General features: G+C 34.9%; 2 pseudogenes; both read right to left on the reverse strand.

Annotated features, from left to right (window-relative positions):
- Window positions 1-13,660: 13,660 nt before the first annotated feature.
- Window positions 13,661-13,984, reverse strand: LOC145799679 (transcription factor KUA1 pseudogene; annotated as a pseudogene).
- Window positions 13,985-20,867: 6,883 nt separating this feature from the next.
- On the reverse strand, window positions 20,868-23,261 carry LOC114310756 (O-fucosyltransferase 30 pseudogene; annotated as a pseudogene).
- Between the last annotated feature and the right edge of the window lie 471 nt (window positions 23,262-23,732).

A 23,732-nucleotide genomic window follows, 5' to 3' on the forward strand; every position in this document is an offset into this window, starting at 1 on the left:
TCTTTACTCTAATATTACTCACTAGGCATTAGCTCACCCTTTTTACTTTATATATATATGTAGGTGAGCCATCGAAGGATCAATATTAAAGTTGTACCAAAGTTCACCTAGCTATCAAGCCATCCAAGAAGTGCCTCCATGAAAGGGGCATGGTTTTACTTCGTTAAGCCTAGTTGTATTGAAGTCTTTCATATAGTGTGTGAGATCTATATAAGTTCTGTGAGTAAATATGTAAATATGGAAAGTGTATTTAAATGCTTAAATTAATTTAAGTCTTCATTTATGCATAAGCTCAATGGACATTATCTTTATGTTGGTATTTGCTTCCGCTTAAGGCCCCATATTTGAGTGAATATTTATGAAATTTTGTTTTGAGGCCTAAGTACAGGCCGGTCATGGACCAAACTTTTAGAGGCAGGTTTGGGTCGTGACAGTACCCCATAAGAAACTCAATCAAACACCTTATGAATTATGGAAAGGTCGACGACCTACCTATAATTACCTCGAAGTGTGGGGGTGTTTGGCCAAGGTGGCAGTCTCTAGTCCTAAAACGATTAAGATAGGACAAAAAACCGTTGATTGTGTGTTCATTGGTTATGCAAATAATAGTAGTGCATATAGATTTTTGGTACATAGATCTGAAAATCCTGATATGCATGTAAACACTATTATTGAATCAAGGAATGCGTTGTTTTTTGAACACATTTTTCCATTTAAGGAAACTGAAGAAAAAAGTTCCAAAAAAAAAGAACTTTTACTGCTATGGGTAGCAGTGAAGACCACAATAATAATGAAGCAGATGAACTTAGACATAACAAGAGAGCTAGGATCTCTAAATCATTTGATCCAGATTTTCTGACATACTTGTTAGAAAATGATCAAGGAAGCAATGTCAAGTCCTGAAGCTCCATTGTGGAAAAAGGTTGTAAATAGAGAAATTGAATGAATTCTGTAAAATCATACTTGAGAACTGGTGGATCTTCCACCAAGGTGCAAACCTCTTGGATGTAAGTGGATATTTAAGAAAAAAATAAAAACAGATGGTTCAATAGATAAATACAAGGCTAGGCTTGTTGTTAAGGGATACAGGCAGAGGAAGACCTTAATTATTTTGACACCTATTTACCAGTGACAAGAATAACATTCATTCGCATGCTAATAGCGATTACAGCCCTGTATGATCTAGAGATACATCAAATGGATGCTAAAATAGCATTTTTGAATGGCGAGTTAGATGAGGAAATCTGTATGGAACAACCAGAAAGGTTTCAAGTTCCTAGCCACGAGAAAAAGGTTTGTAAACTTGTTAAATCTCTTTATGGATTAAAACAAGGTCTAAAACAATAGCATGAAAAATTTGATCACGCTATGTGTTTAGATGGTTTTAAGGTAAACGAATGTGACAAATGCGTCTATGTTAAAAGCATAGACAAAGGCTATGTCATAATTTGTCATTATGTGGATGACATGCTCATTATTAGAAGCAATAATGACATGATTAAATCTACAAAGAATATGTTGAACAACAAGTTTGACATGAAAGATCTGGGAGTAGCAGATGTAATTCTAGGAATAAAAATTACAAGAACATCTTAAGGATATGCTTTATCTCAATCTCACTATGTTGAGAAGATTCTGGAGAAATTTGGAAAGTAGCTAAAACACCTGTTGACATTAGTCTTCATTTGTCAAAAAAATACAGGTGCAGGCATATCACAATTAGAATACTCTCGGATAATCGGAAGCTTGATGTACTTAATGAATTGCACTAGGCCAGATATAGCCCATGCTGAAAGTAAATTGAGTAGGTACACAAGTAATCCAGGGTCTGATCATTAGAAAGTGATAATTAGGGTACTTAGGTATCTAAGATATACCTGGAATTATGGGTTACATTATACCAAATATCCAGCAGTACTCGAGGGGTACAGCGATGCAAATTGGATATTAGATACGAAAGACTCAAAATCCACTAGTGGATACGTCTTTACCCTGGCAAGTGCTGCAGTCTCTTCGAAATCTTCCAAGTAGACATGCATAGCTAGGTCGACAATGAAATATGAGTTTATCGCATTAGATAAAGCAGGAGAAGAAGTAGAATGGTTTCATAATTTATTGGAAGACATTCTAATGTGGTCTAAACCTGTGCTAGCTATATACATTTACTGTGATAGTGAAGTAGCAATAGGACGGGCACATAATCATATGTATAACGGTAAATCTTGACACATTCATCGAAGACATCATACCATTAGACATTTGTTCTCACATGGAATAATTTCTAAAGAATATGTAAAGTCAAAGGAAAATATTACGGATCCATTGACTAAAGGGCTAGCTAGAGAGCGAGTGTACTATTTATCTAGGAGAATGGGATTAAAGTCTATTACTTAAAAGTCGCCATAATGGCAACCCAACCTAGTTGACTGAATATCCCAATATCTAGGTTCAAAAGGAAAAACCGAATTATGGATGACTTCCCGTATCACTAAGGAGGTTTACTTCTACCCATTTCTATGATAAGAAGAGTGATATCTGCAGCGTTAGTCGGATAAGCTTTGCTTTTAATGATTCTTATAGCTTGGACATTCAAGTGGAGTATGGCAGGATACTATTAATAAAAGGACACCTATATGAGTGTGAACTAGGCAGGTTCTGTGAAAATTGAGAAGGCTAAATTCTCTAGAGCACTCATGAATTATCAAGGGTTGTTCAAGGCCAAAATGAACACAACCGTAAGAACTAAACTGTGTCTGCGGATACACTATGTTTAGTCTATTACCTTAGCTTACACAAATTGCTGAACAGTTCAAGGCATCGTGTCCACTGGTCAGCTAGTAAGTTCGATAGGTTTTCACTAGAGGAGGCTCGAAGCCAAAAGCTCCTATCTCGATGTAGTGTATCTTCTTAATATACTCTTTCTTTGTCTGCATCTTGTTATATGTCCATTATCATGAATTCCATTCATGTGGGGGATTGTTGGAAAATGACTTTGAAAATCCTTATTTTTTGCTAACTTTGAGCATTAATTAAGGTGGAACTTAAGTGTTATTTTTAATGTTTCTAATTGGATTCATGTTTAATGCTGCGTAATGAATAAATTCGTGTATTTGGTTGCTCAAAATCATTTCCGGATGAATGAGAATTCAAAGCGCATTTTCGGGTTCGTGGAAATAAATTTAGGTGGGTTTCCTACACATTTATGAAATGTGCTTGTCCCCCATTGAAAAAGCTTCAAGTTTTTAAATGAGTGTATAAACCTTAGCTTGGGATACTTGGAATGGGCCACAATGGGGGGCACCCAAGTTTATGGAAGGGTGAGGCTATGGGCAAATAGGCTAGATCCATTGGACCCAAAAACAAACACAAACGTGCGCGCTGCCGCCGCCGTTCGTCCAGTTGGTTGAGCGGGCTGGTCTGGGCTTGGGTGTGGGTGTAAGGTGTGAGGTTGAATTGGGCTTGTTCGGCCCAATACTTATCTTTTTTGGGACAAAAAATTTTGTAATTTATTTATTTTCTTTAAAAAAAAAAATTGATTTCAAAATGCCAAATAAATTGGTCTAGAATTTTTATTTCACCCAAACAGATCCCTAACGGGTTCAGACCTACCCGAATAGGTTCAAAACAAGTTCATACCTATTAAATTCGAACTAAATCTATTCAAACAGATTCAAATCTGTCTGGTACCTATTCAATCAGTCCGAATAGGTTTTCTACCTGTTCAGAATAGCCACCATTTCTACTATAAAAAGCCTTCAATTCTAGCATTCTTGTATTGAATTTTTCTCTAAGAATTTCGTCTTTCTTCTTCTGTTCTTCCTGTGCTTTTGCATCTGTTTTTGTATTTATTTTTTAGAAAGAAAAAGAGAAAGTTACAACAGAGTTTTGGTTCGCCAAACTTGAATTTGTAGTGCTGCAAATTTAAGTGTTAGTCGTTATATCTTGGGAAGTAGATGCCGGTAAAACTCGAAGTACTGGAGCGAGGACGAAATCTACTTTAAGGAGATTGTGTCCAACACAAGCCTCGATTTTAATTTCTGTAAGCATTTAATTCATAATTTAATTTTTAAAATTATTTTCTAAATTAATTTATTTTGTTGTTTATTTTATTTACACACACCCTCTGTGGGAATAACAAGGTATATATTATTTATTATTGTTCCGACTTTATTAAAAATCATTATAACTTTCTATAAAATAACAATGCATATTATTTAAAATCTTAAATTAAAAATAAATTGATAATATAAATATATATTTTTGTAATTTAATAGCTATAGTTTATTAATGCATAATTATCAACATATTTATGATGCAATTATAATGTCACTGTTCGATATTAATGCATAATTATCCAGGTTTTAGAACATTGTATATCACACTCGGAATACGGGATTAATTAATGATCCAGAACAACCAATGAATACTCGAAACCAAAATATCCGAAATGGTATGCACCATTACACCCACAATAACAGCAAGAGATGGTCTTGTTCCCATGCATTTATGTCACATATCATGCTGATGACAATGCCACTAATTTATCCATAGGCATAAGAATCTTCAGTAGAGATATGTGGAATTTAGTATGAGTTACACAAGTGGATGGATGGATACACTAGCTGCTTAAAGGAGAAAAGCAAAAAAATAGAGAGAGAAGAAGAAAGAAAGTTACTAACTTCATCGGCTACAATGTCAAATAGGCTGGAACGTCTTTTTCTCCTAGAAGCATTGTATTGCCTAATGAAATATTTCTAGGCGTGGCTAGCAACTTGTGTGGGTGTTCTTGATATTACATAATTGCGTGATATTCCACGCCAATCACCTTTGTCAAGATTTTGTAAACTAAGGCCTCGTTTGGAAACCTTCTATTTTAGTAAAAAAGTCAAAAAGTTACTAAATTAGTCAAAAAGCCAACAACTCATACTAAAAAGTCAAAGATTCTCTTTTCTCTCTACTTTTTGCACATCTTTTCGTAAAAAATTAAAAAGTCATCCCAAACATACTAATTTTTTTTAACTCATATTTTAGCCAAATAGTCAAAAAGTTACTAAATTAACCTGTTCCCAAACGAGGGCTAAGTAGAAACATCCAATGTTCCTTTTCAGTCCATGGAACACCTGCAAATCAAATTACGCATTGTTTCAAAGGAAAACAGAGCATGTGACAACAAAAACTACATGATAGACGAATAAATGATGGATATTCAGTCCAATGTACAAGAAACTGCACATAGATTATGGTAGAGTACTAAAATATGTACATTCAGTCCAGTAAAAATAAAATAAAATAAACCTCCGTTATTGCTATTTATGAATCAATGTAAAGCAGACAACCTATGGAAAGCGTTAAAGTGGTCTGCAGTTGCATTCGGAAGTGCTTCATCTAACCACAAAAGTACTAAGAAAAATAAAATGAACCCACTTAAATACCCCGAATTTATTCCAAATGGGAGTTGTGGGTTGAGATTGAATTTGTGTAATGTGAGATCCATGTGTAAAATAAATTTGAACCACAATATGATAATTCTGGATAATTTTCGTGTAGTTAAATTTGAATTTGTAGTATTAGTGTAGTATTAAATTGTGTCCCAACCTCAATGTTAAATATTTGGAAAATAATTTGCAAACATAAATTTTATATAGAAAATCCTACCAAAATGATATGGTAATGGTACTTTAGAAATAAATAGATACAAATCAACCACATTATTATATATAGATTTTATGTATGATTTTTCTATTTATATATCATTACTCTAAATCTTCAAACTCCTCATAGGTCAAAGTACTCAAGAATCGGAGATTGAAATTAAACCCCAATTTTATAGCTCTAGTCCATACAAAAATAAACTTCTTGACTTGAAAACACAAAAGTACGATGCTTCATTATATGCTTAAAAATTAGATTTTTCATTTTGTCCTTTACGCTACAACAATCAAAATTAGAACTCACCCATAAAAAACTTTTGAAACAATATTGCCGTTACTCACAGAAAATATAACTCACTATTATGCATGAATAACACTGCTTGGCATTATGGGGACAATTAGTGTTTGTTCTACAAAAAGCCGTTGAGCTACAGAGTGACTCAGAGCTGTTAGGGAAAATCTGTGATTCCCCACAAGTAAATCAATCAATGGGAATAAAAACTAATGTGGAAAAATTAAATCAAAGGCAACACAAGAATTTTTACGTGGTTCCCTCAATGTAAGGTACGTCCACGGGATCGAAATCCGATTCCACTATCAACCAAATAAGTTCCAAACGATTACAAACGAGACACGAATGGTCTCACAAAACCATCCTTAGGTGAATTCCAAATAATCACAAATAAACAAAGAGGAAAAACCTCACCAAATAGACGAACCGAAATCTTCAGAATCAGAGTTGAAGAAGACCCAAAATAACAAACCAAAACAAAACCGAAAGCCGAACCAAACGAAGCAGAACTGACCCAAACGTTTTTGATTCTGCCGAATTGCTTTTTAAGCTCAATCAGCCGCAGCACATTATCTCACCAAGAAGCATCAATTGGTAGCCACACTGTTCCACCGAATTGATTGATCAACCCAAGTGCTATTTCACTCAAGAAAAAAGTGTATTCTGCTGCCACTTTTTTCACTACTTCCGCTAGGCGAAAAACATAAACAATATATATATATATTGTTAATCTAGGGTTTTGTAATCAAACCCTAATTGTATCCAAATTGAATTGGGCCTCCACAAATATAATATATAAAAATATATTATACCTAAACTAAACCAAATTAAACTTTTTTTCCAAAACCAATTGGGTCCCACACTCCGATAAGGAGGTATACCCAACAATTCTCCCCCTACCGACTTAGGTGGAGAGATCAACTATACCCGCCAAAGTTCGACACTTTAAATGTTTGTCCCTCGACAAAGTCTTTGTTAACATATCCGAAATATTATCATCTGTGTGAACCTTTTCGAGTTGTAACAATTTCGAATCTAACACATCACGAATCTAATGGTATCTCACATCAATGTGTTTCGATCTCGAATGAAAAGTAGAATTTTTACTTAAGTGAATAGCACTTTGACTATCACAATAAAGCACATACCTTTCTTGCTTTCAGCCCAATTCTTGCAAGAATTTCTTCAACCATAACTCTTCTTTGCAAGCTTCCGTAATGGTAATAAATTCAGCTTCGGTAGTTGAGAGAGCAACACATTTTTGTAATTTAGATTGTCATGCCACAGCTCCCCCTGCAAAAGTCATCAAATACCCCGAAGTAGATTTTCTAGAATCAACATCACCGGCCATGTCAGAATCAGTGAACCCATCAAGCATCGGCTTACCATCTCCAAAACACAAACACACCTTCGAAGTCCCTCGAAGATACCTTAGAATCCATTTTACCGCTGCCCAATGTTCTTTACCCGGATTAGAGAGAAACCGACTCACCACACCAACTGCGTGAGCAATATCCGGCCTTGTACAAACCATGGCGTACATCAAAGAACCAACTGCTGAAGCATAAGGAACTTTCAGCATCTCTTCCTTGTCTTTCTCACTTGTAGGATATTGATTCGAACTAAGCTTGAAGTGACCCGCAAGTGGACAACCAACCGGCTTTGCTTTATCCATGTTGAACCTCTCAAGAACTTTCTCAATGTAGCTCTCTTGAGACAACCAAATCAGCCCCTCTTTGCGATCACGAAAAATTTTCATACCAAGAATTTGCTTTGCCGGCCCCAAATCTTTCATAGCAAAAGACTTGCTTAACTCCAATTTCAACCTGTTTATCATGGTAGAATCTTGACCCACAATTAACATGTCATCAACATAAAGCAAAAGAATAATAAATTTGCCATCCGAAAAATTTTTCACAAACACACAATGGTCCGAAGTGGTTTTAGAAAAACCATTATTCATCATGAAAGAGTCAAATTTTTTGTACCATTGCCGCGGGGCTTGCTTAAGACCATACAAACTTTTCTTCAATTTACAAACAAATTTCTCTTTCCCTTTTTCCACAAAACCTTCCGGTTGCTCCATGTAAATTTCTTTTTCAAGGTCACCATGAAGAAATGCGGTCTTCACATCAAGTTGCTCAACTTCAAGGTTCATACTTGCAGCCATGCCAAGTACAACCCGAATGGAAGACATCTTTACAACAGGTGAGAAAATCTCGTCAAAGTCAATGCCTTTCTTTTGCCCAAAGCCTTTCACAACAAGACGTGCCTTGTACCTCAGATTCTTGCCATCATTCTTCAATTTGAAGACCCACTTATTTTTCAGAATTTTCCTCCCTTTAGGCAACTTCACTAAGTCATAGGTGTGATTTTCAAGTAAGGAGTTCATCTCCTTTTCCATGGCCTTTTTCCAATCACCTTTCTTTGCATGCTCAATTGTTTCTTGGTAGCTCTCCGGCTCCCCTTGATTAGAAATCAACACAAATTCATTGGGAGGATACTTTCTTGAAGGTTGTCGGTCCCTTGTAGATTTTCTTAACTCAAGTTGTGGTGGCGGTTCTTGAGTTGGATGCTCTTCCTCAATTTCTGGCTCAACTTCATTAGGATTAGCATCATCTTCTACATCTTCAATGGGTGGCTGCACATCTCCCCCATTTTTATCATCAACTGAAGATGAAGGAGATGGATCAATGTCAATGAGATCACTAGTTTTTGGCTCCGGTTGATCACCTTTGCCAAAGTCTTTAATTGTTTGGTCTTCAAGAAACACAACATCACGGTTTCGAATGACTTTCTTGTCGACCGGATCCCACAATCTATACCCAAATTCATCACGCCTATAGCCAAGAAAAATACATTGCCTTGACTTACTATCAAGCTTGGACCTCTCATCCTTTGGAATGTGAACAAAAGCTCGGCAACCAAACACTCTCAAGTGCTCATAAGACACATCTTTACTGGTCAAAACTCTTTCTGGAACATCACCATTCAAAGGATAAGAAGGTGACAAATTGATCACGTCAATCGCTGTCTTCAGTGCCTCACCCCAAAAGGATCTTGGCAATTTAGCTTGTGAAAGCAAACACCTTGTTCTTTCCACAATGGTGCGGTTCATCCTCTTGGCAACTCTATTTTGTTGAGGAGTCTTCTTAACTGTCTTTTGATGCCGAATACCTTGGCTGCGACAATACACAGCAAATGGCCCAATGTATTCACCACCATTGTCTGATCGGATGCACTTCAATTTCTGCCCTGTTTCTCTTTCAACCATGGCCTGAAAATGCTTAAATACTTCTAGAACTTGATCTTTAGTTTTTAGTAGAAAAGCCCAAACTTTTCTTAAATAATCATCAATGAAAGTAACAAAATAAAGTGCACCACCATGTGTTCTAACTTTTAAAGGACCACAAACATCCGAGTGAATTAACTCCAAAACATTTTCTTTTCTAGAAGCAACATTTTTATGAAAAAAAACTCTATGTTGTTTACCCGCCAAACAATGAACACAAGTTTTAAGATGTGTACCTTTCAAACCGGGTAGAAGCTCTTTCTTGAACAAAACTTGCAGCCCCTTTTCACTCATGTGGCCAAGCCGCTTGTGCCACAATTCGGTAGAAGTATCATCTTGAGGTGCATTGACAACACCTTTACAAATTTTTCCTTGCATCGAATAAAGTGTATGAGTCTTCTTACACTTAGCCACCACCAAAGAACCCTTTGTGAGCTTCTATATTCTATCACCAAATTTGTTGTTGAAGCCTTCATCATCTAGCTTCCCGGTAGAGATCAAATTGAGGCGAATGTCGGGAACATGCCTCACATCTTTAAGCAACAACTTGCAGCCCAAATTTGTTTCCAAGCAAACATCACCCATACCAATAATCTTGGACAAACCTTCATTACCCATTCGAACAAAACCATAATCTCCTTCGGTGTAGGTAGTGAAGAAATCAACTCGAGAAGTCACATGAAAAGAAGCACCAGAATCAATCACCCAATTGCTCTCTTGGCCCACAAAATTGATACAATCATCTTCACAAACGACCATGAGATCACCATTGGTAGTAACTGCCGTTGTGTCTTCTTGCTTCTTGTCCACACTTTTGTCACGCCTTTTCTCCTTATTCTTGAGCTTTTGGCATTCTCGCTTCATGTGCCCTTTCTCATGGCAATAATAGCACTCAATGTCTTTCTTTAAAAAAGAACCATCTTTTGATTTATCACGGCTTTGATCACGACCATGAGGAGTTTTACTATTCCCTCTTGTTTTGCTTCGGCCTCTCACAACAAATGCTTCTGAATGAGAGGAACCCGCTGATTTTCTTCTAGTTTCTTCATTCAATAGGCTACTAGTGACTTCGCCCATTGTGACAGCTCCATCGGGCGCTGAATTACTGACGATCACAACCAAAGTCTCCCAACTTTCGGGCAAAGAACTAAGTAGCATCAAAGCCTGCAACTCATTATCAAAAACAATTTTCATAAAAGCAAGTTGCTTAACAATACTCTTTATTTCATTCAGATGTTCCGGAATAGGGCTGCCCTCTTTATATTTTAAATTAACCAACTTACGAAACAGAAAAGCTTTATTTGTGGCTGATTTCCTATCATAAAGGCTCTCTAATTTTTTCCATAAATCATGTGCTGAAGTTTCAGTAGCAACATGATGAAACACACTGTCATCAATCCATTGACGGATAACACCAACGGCTTTTCGATTAAGCCTATTCCATTCATCATCTTTCATACCCTCGGGTTTGCCACTATCACCCTCAATGGGTCCATACAAATCTTTACAAAATAATAGGTCCTCCATTTTAGTTTTCCAAGTTACCCAATTGCTTCCATTAAAACTAGACATACGACCCACATTCCCCTCCATTGATTTACACAAATAAATAAACTCAAATAAACCGTAAGCTCTGATACCAGTTGTTAGGGAAAATCTGTGATTCCCCACAAGTAAATCAATCAATGGGAATAAAAATTAATGCGGAAAAATTAAATCAAAGGCAACACAAGAATTTTTACGTGGTTCCCTCAATGTAAGGTACGTCCACGGGATCGAAACCCGATTCCACTATCAACCAAATAAGTTCCAAACGATTACAAACGAGACACGAATGGTCTCACAAAACCATCCTTAGGTGAATTCCAAATAATCACAAATAAACAAAGAGGAAAGACCTCACCAAATAGACTAACCGAAATCTTCAGAATCAGAGTTGAAGAAGACCCAAAATAACAAACCAAAACAAAATCGAAAGCCGAACCAAATGAAGCAGAACTGACCCAAACGTTTTTTATTCCGCCGAATTGCTTTTTAAGCTCAATCAGCCGCAGCACATTATCTCACCAAGAAGCATCAATTGGTAGCCACACTGTTCCACCGAATTGATTGATCAACCCAAGTGCTATTTCACTCAAGAAAAAAGTGTATTCTACTGCCACTTTTTTCACTACTTCCGCTAGGCGAAAAACATAAACAATATATATATATATATATATATTGTTAATCTAGGGTTTTGTAATCAAACCCTAATTGTATCTAAATTGAAATGGGCCTCCACAAATATAATATATAAAAATATATTATACTTAAACCAAGCTAAATTAAACTCTTTTTCCAAAACCAATTGGGTCCCACACTCCAATAAGGAGGTATATCCAACAAGAGTGTTTATTAAAATCAATCATTGACAATCTATGCATAAAAACCCACTTGAACCTCACAAAAATTAAAGCAGTCTAGTTAAAAATTCATCTGAAAAGATAAAACAAAGAAAGACCAAACATTTTAGTTTTTGGTCATAAAATGCAAAGAAGCTTTAATAATAATAATAACTGCTCCTAGATTCTCCTTCCCATGCATCCTAAGAAGCACATACACTTCTAAGAAGGAGATATGTCTATGTCGGACACCGACACTTTCGGACACATATTTGATACTCTTTTTTACGTGTCCTTAATTGAAATTAAAAATATTAATTTTGGACATATGTTCGACACTCATTTTACAACGTGTCCGTCACTTTTTGTCTATCACTAAAAATATAAACATGAGATCAACACTTTGACATTTGCTAACGCATGATTTTCAAAATTTGAGAATTTGACATACATATTTTATATTCTTAAAAACAACGTATGATTCTTAATAATAATGAAATGTATAATTCTTTAAAATATATATATAAATAGATTACTTAAGAGGATAAGGGAAATGTTGCAATTATATATGTTTCCTATATTTTGTCTAGTTTTTAACTACTATAGTTCAAACTGGTAGTCTAAAAATTCATGTAAGAGAATTAGATATAAGATTTACTTAGTATAAAGTAATTATTTAATTTTTATATATTATGCACATATATAACTTTATAATATAATATATTCTTAAATAATATTATATCAAAATATAATTATTTGTGCCATGTCCGAGCTGCTTCGGTGTCTTACTTTTTTGGAATTTTCTGTGATGATGTATCCGTGTCATATCTGTGTCCCGTGTCCCTGTCTATGCTTCACAGCAGGCATCCGAGCAAAACCGAGTTACTAATCCAAGGTTGGTTCCTAAGAAATTATTGATGAAAAAAATAATTCTAAATTCTGAATCTTATATTCATTATTAGTTTGAGCTACGCGAAAAAATAAAAGAAATCATTGTGATCTCTCATTTGAGTAAAAAAAAGAAAAGATATGACGGTTTTTTCTCGCAAATCATAATGCTTGAATACAGGGGCGGAGGCAAAGAGAGTTTGGGTGGTCACGTGCCGCCCCTAGGATTTGGAATTTTTTTTTTTTTTTTGGTGCAAACATAAAGAAAATATTTTAAATAAAAAAAATTTATAAAAATATTATCTAGAGTGAAATGTCAATGACATTTTTAAAATTATAAGAACAATAATGGTTGTTTCGATTGAAAATAAATAGACTACGATATTATTATTTATGAAAATTCAATATAATGGAGATGTCTATTATTATTAACATGCAAATATAATTAATATCAATGAAAATATAGAATTTATTAAATTGTTAGTTACATTTGACATGTAAGATTCATCATTCATGTGTTTCTTTACTATTGGTTAGTGATATCACATATAAATGATGATGTGGTATGACTATTATATTGAATTGTTACGCATATTTTATATAAAAATTACTTTATCATTATGTAATTTATTTTAAAACTTCATACCTATGATTTTTTTTAATATTGTCCATGATACATTAATCACAAATAACATATTTTTTTAACTTTAATTGAAGTCAATCATAAAAATTTATATAAAATATTTTTGTATAAATTTTTAATATTATAATTAGTAAGTGTCCCTTTTAATTTAATTTATTGGCTCTGCTACTACTTGAACTAGCAAATTCTGTTTATTTCCATTTCTCATCATTTCTTATTCAATTTGTAAACCAAATATGAGCCCTTTTTCATAATTTTTATTATTTCTCATCAAATCACTCAAATTCACATGGAAAACCATCAACCCAAATAAAATAAACTCATCATTTCTCTGCTTAAACTCTTCGTTCTTTGTAAACAACTAAAAAATAAATAAAAATTTAAAGCTCAGGCAATTCTAAAATATTGACTAATTCATTCAATTTTGAATTCGATTCTTCACAATATCACCAATTAAAAAAATAAAAAATCAAGCTTTGTAGATCCAGAACTTCAAAATTAAAACCACTGAACCTATAAATTAGCATAAACAAAGTTCCAGCCTTTCTTTCTTTCCCAACTGGACGACAACCCAGGAACAAAATCCTCCGACGCATACCCATCTCCGGCGGCGCCGCCGTGGTCTAGCGTGTCTCCGAGAGAGTCGTGGTTGTTTTTGGTGAGGCCATTTTGAAGGTTACCGCTACTGGATCCGGTGTAATGGGTCAAATTACCCATACTGTCACTCTTTCGGATCAATCCATCAGTCAGCCGGACTCCGAATAACTTCACTCCACGGTTCGGGCAAGTTCGAGAGTTGTGGCCATTGTGGCTGCAATACGAACACCGTCGAGTCATGATCCCTCTCTCTCTCTCTCTAGTCTCCAAATTGAATCCACCAAAACCCAAATTCGAATTCGGATATATACATGATCCGAGGCGATTAGGGTTTTGACAAAATTGGTTGTGGTGGAGTTCGAGAGTTAGTGTTTGGTTGAATGGATTTTGATTCAAAGATTTTCTATTTCTTTTTCTCTCTCAAAATTCGGAGATGCGATATACATATAGAGAGAGAGAGGATGAGTGAAAGAAAAAAGAGAGGGGAGGTGGACAAATATGGATCACAATGCCATAAGTACATATTTTTATAATCCATTGATTCACACTCTTCGTCCAAAGCAGGAGGGTCCATCAATTCACGCTCTTCGTCCAAAGCAGGAGTGTCCGGCAATGGGTTGTTTGTTTATGTCTCAATTTGAGGGTTGACCGTAAAGAAATCATGCGATTACATGTGAGTGTCAACTAACTGCATAAAGGAGAAATGCAAGAAAAGGGGTGTATAAATGACAAGTATTTGAAAAGATAAAAGTAAACACCAAATTTGCATGGATCTGAAAACAGAAATCTAACCATATTGATCCCAATATGGACTTTTGGAAAAGAAATTTGCTCCACTAGGCCACCTCTTTAAGGATTTTAAGGGGTTGTTTGGGGTGTCTTAAATAAGTGTATTTTTTGTCTTTTTAGATTAAAAAATTGAGGTTGAAAATATGGATGTTTAGGTTAATTTTTTGACTTTTTATGAAAAAATGTGTAATAAAAAATTGTAAAAATTGATTTGTAAGGAAAAATTCGAATTGGGAGTTGTGCGGCCGTAATTGTTGACTTTTGATGATAGTGTTAACTTTTTAACTTTTTGAGTAATTTTTTGATTTTTTGACTTTTTTACAAGTTCCCAAACTTGACCTAAAAGTGGAATAATACAATTATCATTTATGAATGCACATTCAAAACAAAGGAAGCAAAAACTATTTTGAGAAAATATACATATCACGAATGTCTTTGAAATTGGACTAGACTATACCATCCGATTAAATCGACGACCAGTCTAAGTTCCAGTTCAGATAGACCATTAGAATTGGACATTTTCAAGAACCAGTGATTCTTAGATAAACCGTTTGAACCTGCAATCAGTTAAACCATAAGAACCACTGGCCATTCACAATGCATTCACTTAAAATTTTTGTTCTGTTGGAGACTTGAATTTCCATTTCTGTTGGGAAAGGCTTAGCCCAAGACCACTGACCTACACACTACACTTCATCTATAAAGGTATATATTATTTATTATTGGTCCGACTTTATTAAAAATCATTACAACTTTCTATAAAATAACAATGCATATTATTCAAAATCTTATATTAAAAATAAACTGATAATATAAGTATATATTTTTGTAATTTAATAGCTATAGTTTATTAATGCATAATTATCAACATATTTATGATGAAATTATAATGTCACTATTCGATGTTAATGCATAATTATCCAAGTTTCAAAACATTGTGTATCACACTTGAAATATGGGATTGATTAATGATTCAGAACAACCAATGAATATACAAAATCAATATCCAAAAGGGTATGCACTATTACAATCACAATAACAGCAAGAGATGGTCCTGTTCCCATGCATTTATGTCACATGTCATGTTGATGACCATGCCACTAATTTATCCATAGGCATAAGAATCTTCAGTAGAGATATGTAAAATTTAATATGAGTTACACAAGTGGATGGATGGATACACTTGCTGCTTAAAGGAGAAAAGCAAGAAAATAGAGAGAGATGAAGAAAGAAAGATACTAACTTCATCGGCTACAATGTCAAATAGGCTAGAACGTCTTTTTCCTTTTCTTTGCTGCTCTTTTTCTTCTTCTTCTTCTTCTATGTGTTCAATTGTTCTCTGTAGTTCGAATCACCATTTTTCTTCTCTTGACTTCTTTGTTCATCCTCTTCTCTCTCTCTATTCTGTAGTTCGACTGTTATTCTCTGTTTATCTTTTATTTTATTTTTTTGTTTGTTCTATTTCTTTTCCTGATCAAAGCAAACATATGAGTGACTGAAAACTAGAACTTTGATTGAAACATTTGACAAGAATTTCGAATCACTTTTTCTTCTTCTTCTTCTTCTTTTTTTTTTTCTTTTTTTTTTCTATTGCTTCATTCTTCCAACCATTTTCTTCTTCATTTTTCTTGTTCTTCTTTGCTGCTACTGTTGTTCTTCTTTGGTTCTTTTTCCTTGAACTTTGCTGAAAAAAAATATTTTAATTTGAACCACAAAAGTTGTTCAGCACAACTCTATACCAATTCTTTGCTGAAAAAATGTTTGAATGCTACTTTGAATTGCTATATTTCCTTTTTTGAGGGGTCATTCTATATACATTTTGATAGTATTACTTAGTCGTATAAAAATTATAGTCTTTTTTTATCATTTTAGTAGGATCTTACGATCATCGATCCGATCCTACAATCCGATCTAGCAGACCCCCAAAACAATCCTATGTATGATCCCGATCTTAATAACCTTGGATTTGACTTCTCTCTCTCTCTCTCTCTCTCTCTCTCTCTCTCTCTTACTTCTTCTTCTTTGCTCTCTATTTTTTTCTTTCTTCTTTATGTTTTGGATGTTTATTGGCTGTTTGGTAATCATTTTTTTTTCAGTTTATATTTACAAAAATTTTAAAAATTATCATAAGAACTTGTTTGATAATTTTTTTAGTTTATAAATGGTTGTATAAATTTGTAAATTTAAGGAAAAATTTTAAACTCAAAAAATGAGTTCACGTTGGTTTTTAAATAGAAATTTAAAAATTTGACTAACAAAAAAAAATTTCCAATTAATTTTTTTTCAACTATTTTTTTTTTTTCAAAAATAACTATAAATATTTTAAGCCTTAACAAACATATTTTTTAGTTTATGTTTTTAAAATTTTTCAAACATTTTGTTCAAACCAAACGCATTTGTAGTTTATTTTTTTTCTAAAGATAAACAAAAATCAGTTTATAAATTTTTTGTAAACATAAATAAAAAACGTAAATGTTACCAAACGCTACCTTAGTGTTTACGTTTTTTTTTTTTTTCTGGTTTTTTTTTTTTAATGTGGAATGCTTTGTAATATGTACTTTCATAACTTTGAGAATTATTCTATAATTTACCTTGATTTTAGTACTAGTATGAATCATTAGTCTATGTTAATTTTCTATTTTTTACGAAAAATGTGTGCTTGCTTCAATAAAGTCCGCGCCTCTCCTTTTGGTTTGCGCCTAGGCCCCAAGAGACCTTTAGTGCCTCGGTGTGCCTTGAGCCTTTAAAAGCACTCTCAGATATTGTGGATGTCTTGGTGTCAATATCCGAAGAATCTAAAAAGATCATAATCTCAGGTTAAGAACAATCTCTATCTAAAGTGCAAATGTCCCAAGTCTAGTACTGGCCTCTAGTGTTCACAAGATTTCTACTGTTTACTCTAGAAGAACTTCACTATATCGTGTTTAGGTGCATCTCATTGTTTACACAACCAAACCAAAGTCTGGAGAAAAAAAGTAGGATTGTGGTAATCTGACAGCCAACATAAACTTATAGGCACACCATATGAACACGGATTCTAAGAATTTTTCAGTTAGGGCATCTCCTACTTGCAACATCAGAGTCTGGGTATTGTGGAAAATGGGCAAGAGTGAGTAAGTGGATGATGCATGTATATATATATATATACATAGACACACATACACAGAGAGAGAGAGAGAGAGAGGATGGGCAAGGATACCATGGTTTCACCCCCTCTCTCTCTATATATTTCTTCTTTTGAAATGATACATTCCAGTTTCAATTTTCCGAATTAAATAAATGCAGCCCAAGGAATGGTGAACATAAAATTTGTTATGATAATTCTTAAATGACTTGAAAACAAACAAATAACACAGAAGTAGTAATTTCATCAACCACTGTCATGGCATTAGGCCCAAATTCACTGTAATCATTTTAGCCAAGGAAAATTCTCTTTCCCACAACATCCTCCAAACAAACAAACCAAAAGAAATCAATTGGGCAGGGTCACACAATGCATTATTTTGAAATGGTGAATCCAATAGGATTTTTTTATTATTTAAAATATGTATCCAATAGGCAATGTTCCACCATGATTTAAATTGAGATACAATCAAAATGACCAATGGAATTGTATTATTTTGTAGAATCAGAAATTGCTAAGTTTCTGTAACAACCCCTATCCGTAATTAGCCACTAATCCGTATTTAATGATGTTAATGAGAGGATTAAAATAAATTATGTGTTTATTCTGCACTTTGTATGATTTTGGCTTTCTATCTGTTACTTATAGAAATATTTGTTTGGAATTCCACTTTAGTAAGTAAATTGAAAGTCTTATCGGCGTCTGAAACCGAAATTGACTATACCGATATGTTATTTGGAATTTTTAGAACCATATGGCAAATTTTATTAAAAATTGATTCAGTCTGATTCGTTAAGTTGCGTTTAGCAAGCCTTATGTTCTAATTAATGTATTTTAGCACCATAGCTATATATGTAACCCTTAAGCTCATTTTTTAGCCCAATTCTTTTACCTCTTAGTGCCAAAACTGGTGAAACATTTTAGAGAGTGAGGGAGCACAATTCTAGAGAGAGAAATGAAGAGATTAAGGAGAGATTGGAGGCTATAGCTTGAATTGATAAAAGATTGTGCAAGTACCTAGCTAATTGAAGACTCTAGGTAAGGATTTAAGACTTAGTTATGAGTTTTAACCATCAAGTAGATCATTTCAAGAAAAATTTGTGACTATGTACAAGAGTTGGATCATAGATGATGAATTTAGAGTTAATTCATACATGCATGTGCATTTTCTTACAAAATGAGCATGATTTCCATGAATCCTCTCTTGCATGTTTGAAATTCATCTTCATTTTGGGAAATCATCAAGTTTCTAGTTGTTTTGTGGTATTTGATCATGTTTTGAGAAGTTTGATACAAGAAAAATTCATGCATGTTGTGTTCATAAACATTCTTGAAGTTTAAATTGAAATTGGGAACTTTTGGTAAACCCTTGGGCCATGATTTTATGAAATGATCCTAAATTCTTCATGTTTTACAAGTTTACTATGTTATCTCAAGTTTTGGGGCCCAAGAGATGTGTTTTGAAGGTTGAAATTCGAGTTTTGAGCTTGAAGGTGCAATCTGGAAATTCCAGAATTTGCATCTACGCTCGAGCGTGGGAGTTCACGCTCGAGCGACCAATCTGAGTGCGTGCACTCCGCTCGAGCAACCAAAAGTCCGCTCGAGCGTGAATTGCAAGCTCCCAGAAGTTTCATGTCTTTTACAGATCGCTCGAGCGAAGGAATGTGCGCTCGAGCGACCATTCACATTTTGTATGTCCGCTCGAGCGAGGAAAGCTACGCTCGAGCGTGGACCTTATTTTCAAAAATTTTGCCTAAGTGTTCTAAGGCATGTTTTGGCATCCTCATTGCATCTTAGGCATTCCTAAGCCTTAATTAAGCCATAGTAATGAGGTTATGGATTAGAAACATACTAAGAAAAGAATGTACTAAGTTCCGAGACTGCAAATGTGTGTGTTTTAGGCAATGTGATAAGAAAGAATAAAAACCAATGTAATGAAAGCTAAGCCTTAATGGCCACTTGAATGTGCAATGATAGGATATGCTTGTGTTATGTATTTTGTGGTTGTAGATCAAGACTCGAGAATTGATTGACCGCTTACTAGAACCACTGTGAGTAACGTTATTGTAAAGATACATTCATATGAATTACGTTCCCAATGAAATATGATAAGTTCTGATTTCTGAAATGATATCTGTTTTCGTGAACGAATATTCCATGTTTGAAATCTATTATGGCATCCATAGATAGTCCTAAGTCATGGGGGACAGCATGAAAATGCAGGTCCATGACATACATGTGATTACGAGATCTCGTTAGCCACTTCATTATGGTGATATGTGTTTAATCGGTATCTGGAACCGATTACTCTAGTCGGAAGACGTTCTGTGATGTGTTCTATGGGATGTACCATTATTATGTTCTGATATGAAAATGATTATGCTCTAGTCTGTTTTTTGCTTATGATATATTCGGATTTCGTTCACTAACCCCTTTACCTTAATGTTATTCGTTGGGCTTTAGCTCATTGTGTGTATATATATGTATAGGTGAACATTCTGGAGCCCGAGCTTGAAGACTTTTTGTCTGGACCTGTGTTTTGTTGTCAGCCAACCATTGTGCCTCACGTGGAGGTTCCCGAAGTGTCCTGTGTTCAAGTTCTATTGGTTCTGTGTATATTTATGACTTGATTTAGGGCAAGTTTGGGATCTTTCAAAAAAGATAAAAAGACAAAAAGTTACTTAAAAAGTTAAAAAGTTAAAAAGTTAACACTATTCACCAAAAGTTAACAATTACGGCTGCACAACTCCCAATTCGAATTTTTCCCTACAAATCAATTTTTACAATTTTTTATTACACATTTTTTCATAAAAAGTCAAAAAGTTAACCCAAACATCCATATTTTCAACCTCAATTTTTTAGTCCAAAAAGACAAAAAGTGCACTTATTTAGGACACCCCAAACAACCCCTTAATTTTGTTGGCTGGACTTAAGATACTATAATGTGTGTAGGTATAATGTATGAATGACTATTGCATATGTATATAAAGTTTTTAAACACTCTATTTCATATAAGTCAGTACAGCTCATTGGACAATTATATTTATGTATTTGCTTCCGCTAGCCCCTTAATCTTGTTAATCTATTCAGAGGCCTTCGGTAGTCCAAGGATTACTGGCCGGTTACAGTTTCAAACAACCAAAGGTGACATCCCGTTACTCCACTCTCAACGAGTTAAAACTTGACATAGAGACAGAATCATCTCTAACGGACTAGAAGATGGAATCAATAGCTGTTAGCTAATTTGAAACAGTACATTAAAACATTAACATATTTTAACTTATCTCTTACAATGATAGAAGTACCCAAAGCGCTCCACTATGATTGAGATTGTCCAAGTAGAAAAGCAAGCACTCGTTGAAAGACGATACCCACCAATGAAAAACCATGACCTTCAAAATATGAATGAGCAACTCTTCTTGTTCTCTAGATTAACCTTGTCCAAATATAGTCATTCTTAACAAAATGGAACACTAGCCAAGTTCAACAGCGATAATCCATCCTTTAAGAATGGGAAGATTTGCCATGGAAGTTTAGAAAAGCCAAATTATAGAAGATTGCATTGCCCAACGAAAATGACTAATTCCGGGTGTACTTGCAATCGGTGAAATGCAATCTTTGAAATGAGAACATGAACTCCACCATCAATGAATCTCAAACCTTTATAATAAAAACAAATGGCTACAATTCAGTGGGTCCTCAACTCGAGCATACACCATGTGTCCTAATCAGCTCTATACTGTCTACAATTGTTGACCTAGCAGTTCCAACAAAACCAAGTGAAGCGCAGCTGCAAACAGCTTCCTCAATGTATAGAAGCATATCAGGTAAATATGGAGGACGGCAATTTTTCTTCATTCTATCAAGACTCTTTGAAAGAAACCCAAACTTCATCTCTTTTGCAGCCGCTGCAAGATTCTTTGCAGTTCTTGTCACTAGCTCATCTTTTTCTCTCAGAACATGAAGCTTGAAGGCATCTAAATCTCTTGATAAGTCCTCCAAGTAACTTCCAGTCCAATTACCTTGTGGAAGATTAGTCATCACAAAAATATGAATTGGGAGAGGACCTTCATGTCTTAAAAATTCAATCTTTTGTTGTAAACCCAGAAAAGTAGTCTTCCAGTGGTTCTTGAAAACTGTATCCAACAATCTAAGCTGAGCACACAGAAAAGGCGATTTGATTGTCTTGGAAGCAAATTCCTTCCCTGCACTCATGATCTCAGGGACGAATGGGAGGAAGCTTAACTTCTCAATTAACGATTGCATTGTTTGATCTCTCGAAGATTCATGAATATCAACGTATAGCTCAGAACCTTTATATGGTGCAGTGAAAAGACTCCAAAATGCCAAAACAGTGGCCAATTCATCTCTGGAACCGGGTCCAAGCGTTTGATATGCATCTCGACGCTTCCCGACATATGAAATTTTCTTTTTCTTCTTAAGTTGTTCACCAGGCTAGAGTACGAAATTCAGCAATTTCTCCACAATAGAGTACATATGCAAAAAATAGAAGAAAAAAAAACCAATTACAGCCAGAACATAATCTTGAGACCCAAGTATATAAATGCGATTGTGTGTATATCTATTATATTATATAAAGCACACATCTCAAAACAATTTTGAAGCTTTGTCACGCCTTCCCCCCCTTCCCCCCCTCCCCCTCCCAGGTATGCCTATACTGTTAACTGGTCCAGTAAATATACCAACTAGTTTTCAAATCCAACCCATTTTACTCATTCATCAATTCGCCAAAAAATTTAGATCTAAAATTGCAAACGCCTTTGTCACACTTCTTTTTCTTCTTCAAGAAACCCATATTGTTAATTGCTCCCATAATAAATGTTTCCAAATTCAACCCATTTTCCTTATTTGTCTAATTGTCAAAAAATTTAGATGTAAAGTTGCAAAAAATTAACAGGACTTAATTAGACCCACAATCAATCTTGAGAAACTGAACAATTCACATCTATACAAAGTTCTATATATAAAGAACGTGTACATATATACATATATGATCTCAAATTACTTGCTTGTGACTTTGAATGAGCTCAATCGTGTGGTTCCAGACAGTAAAACGAAGCTGGTTGGGACTCAACCCTAAATTTAGGGCAACTACCAAGAACAACGGCGTGGTGATCCAGCACCGGAGGGACAATTAGGGTTTGATTGAGTATTGCGGCCAGCAAAATGGCGTACTTGAACTCAGACAACTGGTTGTTGAACCCACTGCGGGGTGTGTACCAGAGAAATTTCTCTCCAGCTAGGGTTTGCTGTGAGGCGTAGAGGTGGGGGGACTGGGGTTGGGGGGCATTTTTAGGGTGGAGATGAGAGAATTGGAAATGTGCTTGTAGGAAGGGAAGAAGAGAAGAGAGATGAGGAGGAAGAGGAAAAAGATTGGGAGTAGAGAGGAGGATGATCTGAGAGGGGGTTTCTTCTTCCATCTGACGTTTGTTCTATTGTTGAAGTTAAGAGATTCCGTCACACACTCTCTCTCTCTCTCTTCTTGGGTGATGAAAATTACTGGTTTTAATTTCAATTGGTCTTGATTTAACAATATTGATTGGTTGCTGAGAAAATATGCAAGAAAAATGAAAGAAAGAATAATTTCTTTTGGGGGCTTAATCACCCAAAAAAAAAAAAAAAAAAAAAAAAAAAAACGATAGAGGACCTTAACGCATTGAGCCAACTGCTAGCAAAGTAGTATAAACGCCACAAACGCTTCAAGCATTGAAAATCAAAGCTTGGTAGCCTCGTAACCATTCCATTCCCTTTTTTCTTATCTCAGCACTTTATACATTTGATTTTGCTTATTTCTCACTGTGTTCTAACTCATTCTTATCCATCTTTTGCAGATCATAATCAGCCCAGCAGGGCCTTAAATTTAAGACATGAACAAGAACAGCAATATCAACTTCTTATTTGTGAACTCGAGGAGCTTCTACCTTTCCCACCTCCATTTCCGGCTGCAACCTACTTCCCATCACGCCGTCCTCGCCGTCCTCACTCAGACGCTCCTCGCCATTATCCAACTGAAATTTCAAGGACAAAATGTTTCTTCATTTGAAGCGTACCAAA

This window comes from Camellia sinensis, chromosome 9 (genome assembly GCF_055761805.1).
Source record: "Camellia sinensis isolate YWXY chromosome 9, ASM5576180v1, whole genome shotgun sequence".
NCBI classification, from domain to species: domain Eukaryota; kingdom Viridiplantae; phylum Streptophyta; class Magnoliopsida; order Ericales; family Theaceae; genus Camellia; species Camellia sinensis.